Source organism: Lampris incognitus, unplaced genomic scaffold (genome assembly GCF_029633865.1).
Source record: "Lampris incognitus isolate fLamInc1 unplaced genomic scaffold, fLamInc1.hap2 scaffold_51, whole genome shotgun sequence".
Classification (NCBI taxonomy): domain Eukaryota; kingdom Metazoa; phylum Chordata; class Actinopteri; order Lampriformes; family Lampridae; genus Lampris; species Lampris incognitus.
In genome coordinates, this window is record NW_026611473.1 from 886,550 (window position 1) to 899,248 (window position 12,699).

Below are 12,699 nucleotides of genomic sequence, written 5' to 3' on the forward strand. Positions count from 1 at the left end.
CATCTGGAAGAAGAGCCACAGGGTTCTTGGCGGAGTCGTTGGATGGAAAAAACAAGTGTGCTGCTTCCAACACTCATTGAGTGCAACCATATGCCTGACGATCGGTCAGAAATCCCGACCCCAGAAGCTGCACAGCACCACAGCCACCTGAAGTCCATCGCTCGCAGAATCCCTCGCCTGGACCCTGAAGCCCAGATCCTGATACTTCTGGGACGCCACATCCTTCAGGTTCACAAAGTCAGGGAGCAACGCAATGGTCCTCCCAGCGCCCCCTATGCCCAACGTCTAGACCTGGGTTGGGTGGTTACAGGGGACGTGTGCCTGGGTTCAGCCCACAAGCCAGCAGCTGTGACTCCCTATCGCACCAGCGTGCTCGAAAACGGAAGGCCATCTCTCCTCACTCCGTGCCCCAACCGTCTCCAGGTCAAGGAAAGGTTCCTCCTTACAGCATCAAACATGACACCCCAGTCCCTGATGACGACAAAGTGCGGCTTTCCATCGAAGATCGTCTGTTCCTGGAGTTCATGGACAGAGAGATGGTGATGGACGACACCAACAGCTGGGTGGCGCCTCTCCCATTCCGATCCCCTCGTCGACGGCTCCCTTACAATCGAGACCAAGCTCTCAGCAGACTTACCTCTCCCCGCCGCACCCTGGAAAGAAAGCCTAAGATGAAAGCCGACTTCGTCACACCTTCATGCAAAACATCTTTGATCGCGACCAGGCTGAGTTGGCCCCACCACTACCGGAGGGAAGTGAGTGCTGGTACTTACTTATCTTCGGCGTCTACCACCCTCAAAAGCCAGACAAGATCAGGGTTGTCTTCGATTCCAGCGCTCAACATCACGGCATCTCCCTGAACGATGTGCGTGCTACTTACCGGCCCGGATCTGAACAACAGCTTGCTGGGAGTCTTGCTGCGCTCCCGAAGAGAAACAGTGGCTGTCATAGCGGACATCGAGCAGATGTTTCACAGCTTCGTCGTTCGAGAAGACAACAGAGATTTCTTGTGTTTCCTGTGGTTCAACAACAACGACCCCAACCGAGAGATTGCCGAGTATCGCATGAAAGTCCACGTATTCGGCAACTCACCATCCCCAGCTGTCGCCATCTATGGACTTCACCGAGCAGCAGAACACAGCTCCAGGGAACACGGAATGGATGCCAAGCACTTAGTGGAACGCGACTTCTACGTCGACGACGGCCTCGCTCTGGCTGGGTTGCGTCCCGAGGGGCAGCCGTGAGTATAGGGAGGAGTCGTTGGCAGCTTGACTGGAGGTGGCCACTTGCTGTGTATTTAGCATAGCAGCACACTCAGCTGCTCCCTCAACCTGTAGTGCGATGGTAATTGCTCTGGACAGCAGCAGATCATCTTTTTCCAGCAGGAGAGTCTCACGCACCTTTGCGTTGTTGGTGTGTTCGATTAGCTGGTCGCGAACCATCTCGTCCTGAAGCGCGCCAAACTTGCATGAGCTAGCTAGCCCTCGCAAATTAGCTACGTACTGCCGCACAGACTCACCAGGCAGTTGGTGTCGCTGACGGAATATAAATCGCCGAAGGAGGGCACTCTGTGGAGCAGCGAAATGGGTGCTCATAAGTCCCACAGCTTCGTCAAAGTTTGTGACGTTCCCCAGAGTCCCGAGCACACGATGACCCTCTGCTCCCAAGCAGTGTAGCAACAGAGCCGTCTTCCTAGCCTGGCTCACGTCGTCGAGCCCTGAGGCGATGATGTAATTTTCAAAACTATGTAGCCAGCGAGTCCATGGTACCGGAGGCTCGCCAGGTAACGCCAGGAAGGGGGCAGGTGGTGGGAGAGAGATATCAGCCATCCTCGTCGCCAATATTGTATTGAGAAATCACGTCAGGACACAGCGCTGTCGCTCGACACAACCTCTACGTTGCATTCTTTATTTAGACTGACACAGCATCACAGGCAGACCCGATCAAACAACCCAGAGCCCGCAGGCATCACCAAGCGATCCCAGCACAATAGAACAGCACCAAATCAAATGCAGCACTGTCGATGTGTGCAGACATAACAAGGGGCTTACCAGCGTTTCACATTGGAAGTAACAACCCCTTTCAGCCCGCGATTTAGCAAACACCGTTCACATGTGTCGCACCGGGCATTCATGCAGCATAAGCCTCGGTTTGTAGCTAAGAGCCGTTCACAATGTGCTGCACGAGGCCTACCTACACATGTAGCCTGAGCCTCGAATGTTGCTAGTGCTAGCTAACGTTAGCTAGTACAAGAAGTGAATCTCTTGTGCTGCTTAGCTACGGGTGCTTAATAGTGACGAGCATAATCGTTCAATAAACATTAGGCTCACATGCATCGAAACTGACGATATTAAATGATTCCAAGTAGAAAATTCAACAAGCCAACTAGCTCGATAGCATTTTGCCTTGGCGTGGGACTGACAAGCTAGCATAAGCTAACGTGAGCTAGTGAAAATTCGCACACATTAAAATGTATCTGGATGTAACGTTACATGTATATAGACATCTCCGATATCGTTATGCAAGCAGGTGAGCGGCTAACGTTAAACCGGAATTAAGCAAGCGAGACTGTGTGGCTAGCTAGAATTAGCAGGCCCCGTTTATAGCAGCTAGCAGCAGGTCTGTCTTCTAACGTCAGGCGTAGCCAATCGCTCGGTTGGTTGTCGGTGTGATAACGTGGCAATATTCGCTAACTTTTAAAAAAAAAAATATTCGCTAACTAAACGTTAGCTAGCTTATGCTAGCTAGTCGTTTCCTAGCCAGGCTAGCTAGCTATGAACGTATAAACTGCCGTGCGATAACGTTATAATTAGCTTTAATCAGTCACTTAAAAATCACACCCGAGTGTGCCAAAATGTTACAAAAACATGTCGATATTCAATGTTTACTGGGGTTTTTCGCGCTTCGGCTCACTTCTTACCGAGAAATTGGCACTTGGCACAAGTTGGCCGTGAACTTGACTTCTCCTCAGCGCTCCAAGCAGTGAAAAGAAAAATGGCATAAAATCAAGAGATTTTGAGAACCAAAGTTTGGCTACGTCAGTAGTCACGTGACATACTGGATGGAAAAATAGTCTTTGGTTTTAAGTCAGTCAAATACATTGAACCAATGAGGCCCTGATTTCCATTGAATTAAAGTGAGTTTAATACATATATAGACCCAAAATATCATAAATACAATTATATCGGGTCCAATCAAATAAAAAACACGCTTTAATTGAATGGCAGCATATGATCACTTTTTACTGTGTGGATGCAAACAGTGAAACTTATGTAACCCCTTTTTCACTGGCGGGTGAAGTAATACTTGGGGTAGTATTGGTCGAGGATCAATGATCACACCGGGTTAGAGAACTCAGGATTAATCGTGGCTCAGTAGGCAGACGTAATAACCATACGTGGTAGTGGTGTAACCATAATAACAGTCCGGGTAGTACATAACACCTAGTGTAGTTCCAGTGGATATACATGGCATTTCTATCACTACAACCAGCTGCACTGATGTTTGCTCGGGAGCTACAGACGCCTGTGGATCTGGTCTTTGGCAAGCCGCCAAACCCACCAGTACGAGTGCCGCCGGGCCAGGACTATGTAGACGCACTACAGGACCGGATGGAGGCTCCTCATCAGCTGGCTCCAGAGAATATGGCTTCTGCAGGGGAAAGGCAGAAGAGAGCCTATGATGTACGTTGCCACCGCAAAGAGTACCAGCAGGGGGACAACGTATGGGTGTATAACCCACGGCGAACGAAGGGACGGTCCCCAAAGCTGAACAGCAACTGGGAGGGGCCCTGCCTCATCCTGAAGAGGATCTCAGAGGTCATCTATAGAGTGAAGCTCCACAGCCGCCCTCGGATAGTCATCCTTCACCAAGATCGCCTCGCACCTTACTTAGTACAGACCAGGCTACCGGGGTCCAGGGAGGGGGTAAGGACACTGCTGGATCAAAGCCAACCTCCCTGGATGTCAGCAAGGAGCTACCATTAGAGCATCTTGTTTTGGGCCAGGGAGGGGGCGGGGACACTGGGTTTACAGAGCTGGCCAGGAATGGAAACAGCGGTGACGTCGAAGTCGACGGTGGGGGCTCAGACCCAGCCGGATGCAGAGCCGCCCCCGTCATCCATCAGCAGCCCGCGGCAAGGAGCAGCCCGGGATGGGAGAGGTGCTCGGCGGAAGAAACCCTCATGGTGGATGGACCCATCCACATGGGATTTGGGTTAGGCCAACGGGACGTTGGTCTTTCAAGGAAGGAGGCAGTGTGGCGAATTCAACTAGAGTGTTCCTGCTCCAAGTTCATTTGCATGTTACCCACGGTGCAACTGAAATGTCGATGTTTTGGTTATGTTGTGGGCTATTGAACACGTTAAAAACGGGCATATCTGTTACAGATAGCGGGGATGCGGTGCAAGGTGATGGGGACGTTACGAGAGAAGTTGATTAGACAACATGCTATTTCCCACCATGAGGGTAAAGAGTAGGCATATAGATAAGGTCGCTTCTGTGGCCAAGAAAAGGATCAAGCTGAGACCAAAACGAATTTGTGACTGTTATGACTAGCTTGGCTTGCGGTCATTAAAAGCTTGCTTGCTAACTCTGAAAGGTTTGCTGAGAAGTCCATTATTTGACCACGTGGAAATATCATCATGTTAATTTTATGTCAACCCATTTGGCCCCGTTACACTGGGAGGAGCCATTGCATATGAAGCCCCTGCCCCCCCCCCAAAAAAAACAAAACAAACAAAAACAAAACAAAAATAAAAAATGATGTCAGTCATTTATTTGCGACTGTTGTGCGGACTGTGTGTGTTGAGCAGCGACCCCCGGTACACCCTTGTTACAGTCGTTTTTGCTGACCCGGAGGTTGTACTGTCAAGCAAGCGCCACAAACAACGCGCGCGGACAGCCTGGACACGGCAGCACTGGCACATCCTACAAGATTAATAAAGTGTGAGTATTAATCATATACGTTTTGATGCAAGCTGTGCCTTGCCCCTTTAAGGAGAGGGCTTAGTGGGTATTGTGTGTGTGTGTGGGGGGGGGTGATGTAGACGCAGCCGTGTGTGTGTGTGTGTGTGTGTGTGTCTGTGTATTTTCTGTTTGTAGCCGCAGCCGCGGAGACGCTAGTTTGCCGACAGATAGGAAGGTAGCCACCGTTACCAGTGATGATTTGTATGCATCACAGGGAGGGAGGGAGGCTGCCGTGTGTTAAATGGGACTGCAGTGCAGTGCAGTGGCCGGCCCGTTCTCCACCGCGGAGTTGGTCCGGACTCTTTATGAAGTTGTTACCAGCTACGAGCCAGGCTAAGCTAATTAGACTAGCGAGACACCCACCGGAGGCTTCCAACTACGGTTCGGAGCCGCGACGCTGGAGAGGTAACAGTACTAGACGTGCTGCTGCACTAGACGTTTTGTTGTTTTGTTGTGTTAAGTTACAAGTAAAGCTGAGCGTCGCTGTGTAAGTTAGCTTTTACCTAATCAACGTTAGCCAACTTGCTAAGTAGGCTGTTGCTCTGCGTGCGCGTTTTCATTTTTGGGGTAGCATGCGGCAATAGCTTTTGTTAAAAAGCATGCTAATTTGCCCTGGGAATCAGTGGAGGCTGATGGAAGTGCCCCATTTGTATCTTAACTGTCATCTTCTCTCTATAGACACTGTGGGACCTGAGCATGACCCAAACAGACCTCACCTACGATGCAGTCCCAGGTAGACCAGTATAGTATGGTCTATAATAGCAGATCATGATCCAGCTCAAGGTTATTGTAGTTCACTAAAACTGAACTAAAACCAGGTGTGAAAAGAGAAGAAAAAAAAACGTTTCAGTTCACTGAAATAAAAATAAAACTTGACTTTAGAGGAGCAAGAAGAGGAAGCGAGTGAAGGCAGAGCCGAAGATCAAATGGTGGAAGTTGAAGAAGGAAAACTGTTGTGTGGAGTTCAGGCAGGGGTTAAGACAGGCACTGGGTGGATAGTGGAGAGTTGCCGGACGGCTGGGCAACCACTGCAGAAATAGTGAGGGAGACAGCTAGGAAGGTACTTGGTGTGTCGGCAGGACAGAGGAAGGAAGACAAGGAGACTTGGTGGTGGAGTGAGGAAGTACAGCAAAGTATACAGAAGAAGAGGCTGGCAAAGAAGAAATGGGATAGTCAGAGAGATGAAGAAAGTAGACAGGAGTACAAGGAGACACAGCGTAAAGCTAAGAGAGGTGGCAAAGGCAAAAGGCGTATGGTGAGTTGTATGACAGGTTAGACACTAAGGAAGGAGAAAAGGACTTGTACCGATTGGCTAGACAGAGGGACCGAGCTGCAAAGGATGTGCAGCAGCTTAGGGTGATGAAGGATAGAGATGGAAATGTGCTGACGAGCGAAGAGAGTGTGCTGAGAAGGTGGAAGGAGTACATTGGGGGGCTGATGAATGAAGAAAATGAGAGAGAGAGAGCAGGTTGGATGATGTGGGGATAGTGAATCAGGAAGTGCAGTGGATTAGCAAGGAGGACGTGAGGGCAGCTATGAAGAGGATGAAGAGTGGCAAGGCAGTTGGTCCTGGTGACATACCTGTGGAGGCATGGAGATGTTTAGGAGAGATGGCAGTGGGGTTTTTAACTAGATTGTTTAACTCAAACTTGGAAAGGGAGAGGATGCCTGAGGAGTGGAGAAGAAGCATACCGGTACCGATTTTCAAGAACCAGGGCGATGTGCAGAACTGTAGCAACTACAGAGGTATAAAGTTGATCAGCCACAGCATGAAGATTTGGGAAAGAGTAATCGAAGCTAGGTTAAGAGGAGGAGAGGTGACGATTAGCGAGCGGCAGTATGGTTTCATGCCACGAAAGAGCACCACAGATGCGATGTTTGCTTTGAGAATGTTGATGGAGAAGTATAGAGAAGGCCAGAAGGAGTTACATTGTGTCTTTGTAGATTTAGAGAACGCATAAGCCAGGGTGCCGAGAGAGGAGATGTGGTATTGTATGAGGAAGCCGGGAGTTGCCGAGAAGTATGTAGGAGTGGTGCAGGATATGCACGTGGAATTGTGACAGTGGCGAGGTGACAGATGGGTTCAAGGTGGAGGTGGGATTACATCAAGGATCGGCTCTGAGCCCCTTCTTGTTTGCAATGGTGATGGACAGGTTGACGGATGAGATCAGGCAGGAGTCTCCATGGACGATGATGTTCGCGGATGACATTGTGATCTGTGGCGAGAGTAGGGTGCAGGTGGAGGAGAGCCTGGAGATGTGGAGGTATGCACTGGAGAGAAGAGGAATGAAAGTCAGTAGGAGCAAGACGGAATACCTGTGTGTGAAAGAGAGGGAAGACAGTGGAATGGTCAGGAGTGGAGGTGACGAAGGCATATGACTTTAAATACTTGGGGTCAACAGTCCAAAGTAACGGGGAGTGCAGGAGAGAGGTGAAGAAGAGAGTGCAGGTAGGGCGGAGAAGAGTGTCAGGAGTGATTTGCGACAGAAGGGTGCCAGCAAGAGTTAAAGGGAAGGTTTACAAGATGGTTGTGAGACCAGCTACGTTGTATGGTTTGGAGACAGTGGCACTGACGAAAAGACAGCAGGAGGCGGAGCTGGAGGTGGCAGAGTTGAAGATGCTAAGGTTTTCACTGGGAGTGACGAAGAAGCACAGGATTAGGCACGATTATATTAGAGGGACCGCTCAAGTCGGACGGTTTGGAGACAAAGCAAGAGAGGCAAGATTGAGATGGCTTGGACATGTGTGGAGGAGAGATGCTGATTATGGAGCTGCCAGGGAAGAGAAGAAGAGGAAGGCCAAAGAGGAGGTTTATGGATGTGGTGAGGGAAGACATGCAGGTGGCTGGTGTGACAGAGGAAGACGCAGAAGACAGGAAGAAATGGAAACGGATGATCCGCTGTGGCGACCCCTAACGGGAGCAGCCGAAAGTAGTAGATCTATGTCATATGTACATTATTTACAATTAGTTCATAAGTCATTCATAATTCATGTGTGATTTCGTCATTCCTAGGTTATGTGCAGCTATTTACATGCAGTTATGTAGCCTACAATTATTATTTACATGCAGTCATGTGCAGTTATTTACATATGTTATGTAGTTATGTCATAGACATGTGATAACATTTTATAATTTATGCAATGTTTATTGAAACATTCTTTCTCTGTATTGCCCCCCTATACAGTTTTACAAAAAGGTTTGAATTCTCAAAGTTCTTCAGTAAAGTTCCTCAACTTGGACTGGGACTCTGTATTTCTTTGGGATTCTTCATGTTGGCTATCTGTCCGCCTGTCTATACATGGACACAAATACGTAGGACAGAATAGGCGGTCTTCTCGTTCCCCCCCGCCGTTTAAAGAAAAAAAAATGTGTGTCTTTTTCTATCTTATTCCTCAAGGGTTAAAACCTCAACTAGGGCTTCTTGTTACCTTTCCAGGGTACAAGCCACAACTAGGGTTACCTGGCAGAATTCGGGTTTGAGGTTAAGATTGGGGTTAAGCCAGGGGAAAGGGTACCCCCATCCGGCCACTCGTCAGGCGCTGGCATAATAGGTGTACGTTATGTACAGTAGATTGGATGATTGTATGACCGCCTGGCCAGCAGGTGGAGTCATGGAGGCACCAATCTCAGTAATATGAGGCGCATAGATGACGTCGGCATGCAGCGCAGGCGATTCTGAACGGTGCAAATAAACGAAGCACATGGCTGCATGGAGTTGAGCTCCCGAAAAATACAAGAGTTAATTAAATGCGATAAAGTGGAAACGGTTAATTTAAATGCGATAAAGTGGAAACGTTGTAGAACCAGCATCATCACAGCTCAGTACTGCACGTGTACAGCACGTGTACAGCCAGTGTATGGTCCCACAGCTGTGGTCAGCATCACGTCATTCAGCACGCTGTTGTTCATCAAGCTGTGTGTACAGCTAGCCGTGTATCAGTCAACCAAACGACCAGCTTATGTTAGCTCATGTACAGTTTGGAAACAGCTAATGTTAGCTTGTGTACAGGAGGAAATACATTGTCAACGAACATTTGTGTCATCTCGTCATTTATGGTTGGCGTTCACAACGCCGCTAAATCTTAACAATTGCGACAGATAGTAAATCTGTGTCAGTCCAAACGTTTGTAGTTCAAACGTTTACAATAGGTTAGAAATTTAAAACCGCATTCCCAAATAAATTGGAATTAACCTTGTACACTGTCCATCAACAAGATGTTTAGATGGCGGCCACCTTCTTCAGGCGAGGGCTTAGACTTTTCACGACCGGGCGGCATCTCGGTGGCCTTCTAAGGCTCGTAAAAATCAAATTAACAATGGAAAAAATAGCCAACATTAATCCAACTCACCGAACAGCGGGCGACGTAGCTCTGTGCCGGACTCCGTCGAAAAGAGAGAATGAGGCTCCGCCTCTTAATATATACTGGGAAATATGACACCACTTCCGGTAGATGTCACGCTCTCCACAAAAGGCGGCCCCCCACGCCGTTGTCACGGGAAACGTGACGCGACATCCGGCAAACGCGCGCCCTCCCCATAGACGGAAAAAAACAGAAAGGGGGAGAAAAAAAGAAAAAAAAAAGAAAAAAGGGGACAGGGTTATTTTTCCAGAGACGGGTTAGAGTTATAGGACCGTGTGTCCGAGGAAAGTGACGTGTTGTTGACAAAATTGGAGTTTGGAGAGAGTAGCTTGGTGACCTTCTTGGGCCAGATGGCGTAAGAGAGAGACCGAGTCACAGCTGCACTGCGTTGTGGTGGGGGCACAAAGCAGGAGGTCGTCGACGTACTGCCATAGGGTTGAGCCGCGCGTCAGCGTAAGTGTGCTAAGGCTGTCTCGAAGCGCCCCGTTGTAGATCGTGGGGCTTTCACAATAGCCCTGACACAGCCTTGTCCATGTGTAAGGCCGACCGTCAAATAGGAACGCAAACCAGAACAGGGACGCTGAAGAAAGCGTTGGCATGGTCCACAACGGTAAACCGCCATGCAGAAGGGGGAACCTGAGACATAAGGGTGTAGGGATTGGGGACGCAGGGCGTGCGGGCCCTGACAGCTGCATTTACTGCCTGAAGGTCTTGAACGAATCTCCATTCAGTGGGCTGTCCGGGTGGGCGTATCTTCTTCACGGGGAAGATGGGAGTGGAAACCGGGGAGGTGGGCCAAGGGACAATTATGCCCTTGACACGCAAGGCATTGAATACAGGGCAGATGCCATTAACCGCTTCCGGTTTCAAAGGGTACTGAGGTTGGTGGGGACGGAAGTCGGATTTCGGGGTAATGACGACGGGCTCACAATTACGTATGAGACCTACATCCTATTTCCCGTCAGCCCAAAGATGGGAGGGGATGTTGTGAAGCTGCGGAGCAAGTGCAGTGTGTGTGTGTGTGCCAGTGTATGGGCCTCAGTCACTGATGGTGAGGGGGCGGACAGAGCCAACATTCGTGACGTCAACGCAACGGTGGCGCTGACGTCTACCCGGTATAATTTTAGTGAGGGGGACCAGTCGCGTGAAGAGTCGGCGGGAAGCCAATCTGACGCCAGAGAAGCTTGTCGCGCGAGTGGACCCGTATCTGTCCACTGGGAACCCCGTGGTTTTACCAAGGAGACGTGCGGGACCGAGTCATCAACCGAAAACAACGCAGTTTGGTCGTTGTCTAATGTACACGTGACATGAGCGGTGCAGTGTAGGTTGTCCGCTGTCATGTAGGTCGATGCGTCCCCTGTTGTGGTGTGTGAGCAAGGGAGCAGAGCCACTGTGTGTATTGGGAGGCGGTAGGAGCCCACATGTAGACCCGTAGAGGGAGGACGGGGTTATGTGTATGCAAAAAAATATTCGCTGCTGGTAACGAAGTGATGTACAGCCCTGATGAGGTGGAAACAACAGAGATGCCCAGTTGGATCATGCCATCTCCATCCAGCAAATTAAATGGGCAGTTATCAGAAATTAAAACAGGCAATTTTGTTGATGAGCTGTCATCCAGGCAAACAAGCGCACAGGAACGGATAATGGCTCCGTGACACACGTACCACTCGCAACAGTGGAGAGGACCGTTTGGCCGCTCCGTGTTAACCGTGGCCGGCCGATAGGCGGTTCTCACCACCGTTCGTGTGGCTCCCGTGTCTAACAAGAAAGGCAGCTCAGCATTTGCAAGACGCAAGGTTATCATTGGCAGTTTTCGGAAAGCTAGCTCATGAGATACATACTGTCCAACTGGGGAAGCTAACAGCAAAGCAGAGTCTTCATTGCAAATCAGTGTATTTGGTTGTGTCTGTGCATTCATACGACCTGATGTGGCAGCAGATGTGTCCAGGACCCCCCCCTCCTCCTCCCGTGTCGCCTGTCAGTCCGAACCCCGGTATGAGCCTCCCCGTGGGGCCCACTGGTTGTGAGGTCCGTTGCTCCATCCTCGGCCTCTTCCGCGCCTTTGGTTGATGCCCTTGACGGAGTGGACAGTCTTCAGCCCAGTGACCGGGCTGGCCACATGTGAAGCAGCAGTCGTCACCCGGTTGGGGGCCGCTGGGCTGGGCGTGTTGTCACGGGTTCTGACATCGTGAACGGTCCCCGGGTCTGTCCTGTTGCACAGGTTAGTAGGGTGAAGGAAGCCGCTGCGGCACCATGGAGGAGAGAGAGAGAGGTGCGATGTTTGTCCTGAGCCTGCCTTGCCTTCTGTTCTTCTTCCTTTTTCGGCATTTGATCGTGGGCATGATCAGCATGTCTCAGCAAGTCTTCCAGTCGTCTCTTTCCGTATCCTACGCAGTGTGTTTCTATGGCTTTCCTAACTCCGTCCTGCAGGCCGGCCAGGAAATGTTTGCAGAGGTGAGTTTCCCATTGGCCTCTCGCCGTGGACGGGGGAGAGAGAACTGGTGGCGGTTGGGGTGTTGGTGGTGGTGGTGGTGTCAGACGGGGTGTCGGTGGTGGTCCCAGGATCGGTCTCATGGCGCAGCGTTGTTGGACAGGTTGTTGGACGCACCCGGAGTCGTCAGAGGGGTGTCCCAGAGACATCGCTATGAGCTGCGGATATAAGGAAGACAAAAGGAGAGAGAGAGGCTGGCTGCCATGTGAGTATGGCGGAGGGGTGGATGTCAGAGATGGATTAGGAGAGGTGTGTGAGAACGGGTCTTTGGTTGATACGTGAGCTGTCGTATCTCTGTCTTTGTCCGAGTCGTCGCTGCGCGTCATAGTCCTCTGTAGCCTTTTTCTTTCCCTACTTTCACACTCTTTCTCCCACATTCCCAAAATTCTTTCTTGCTCTGCCATATACTCTAATCATGTTGTAGGAATCTTTTTCCTTTCTAAGACCTTCGCTTTTCCCTTTTCCATGGACTGTCGGACTTTCATTAGTTTATTCTTGCTCAAAGTTCCTTCAACAGGAAACCCATGATCCTGCATCCAGTCTAAAACATATTTTACCGAGTCTTCACCATATTTCCTTATCACTCATTATCTGATAGATCAGACCCTCCATATTTATCGGGGGCAGTTTACTGCCCTTGTTTCCCTTTTATTTTCTTTTTTCCCCTCAAAATTCACTTGATCCTTCCAAATGACCACTTCTATTAGTGCGAGACCGAGGGTGAACAGCCGCTTAATTGTCAGTGCACGACCTCATCTGGTTTCAATAGTACGCGTTTTAAATGATCATTTTATCCTTTAAAGAATTCTGCTTACCCGTGCGATGAATCTCCCAGGGTTTTGCTGAGGGATCTCAGCGACACCGAACAAACGGACCACC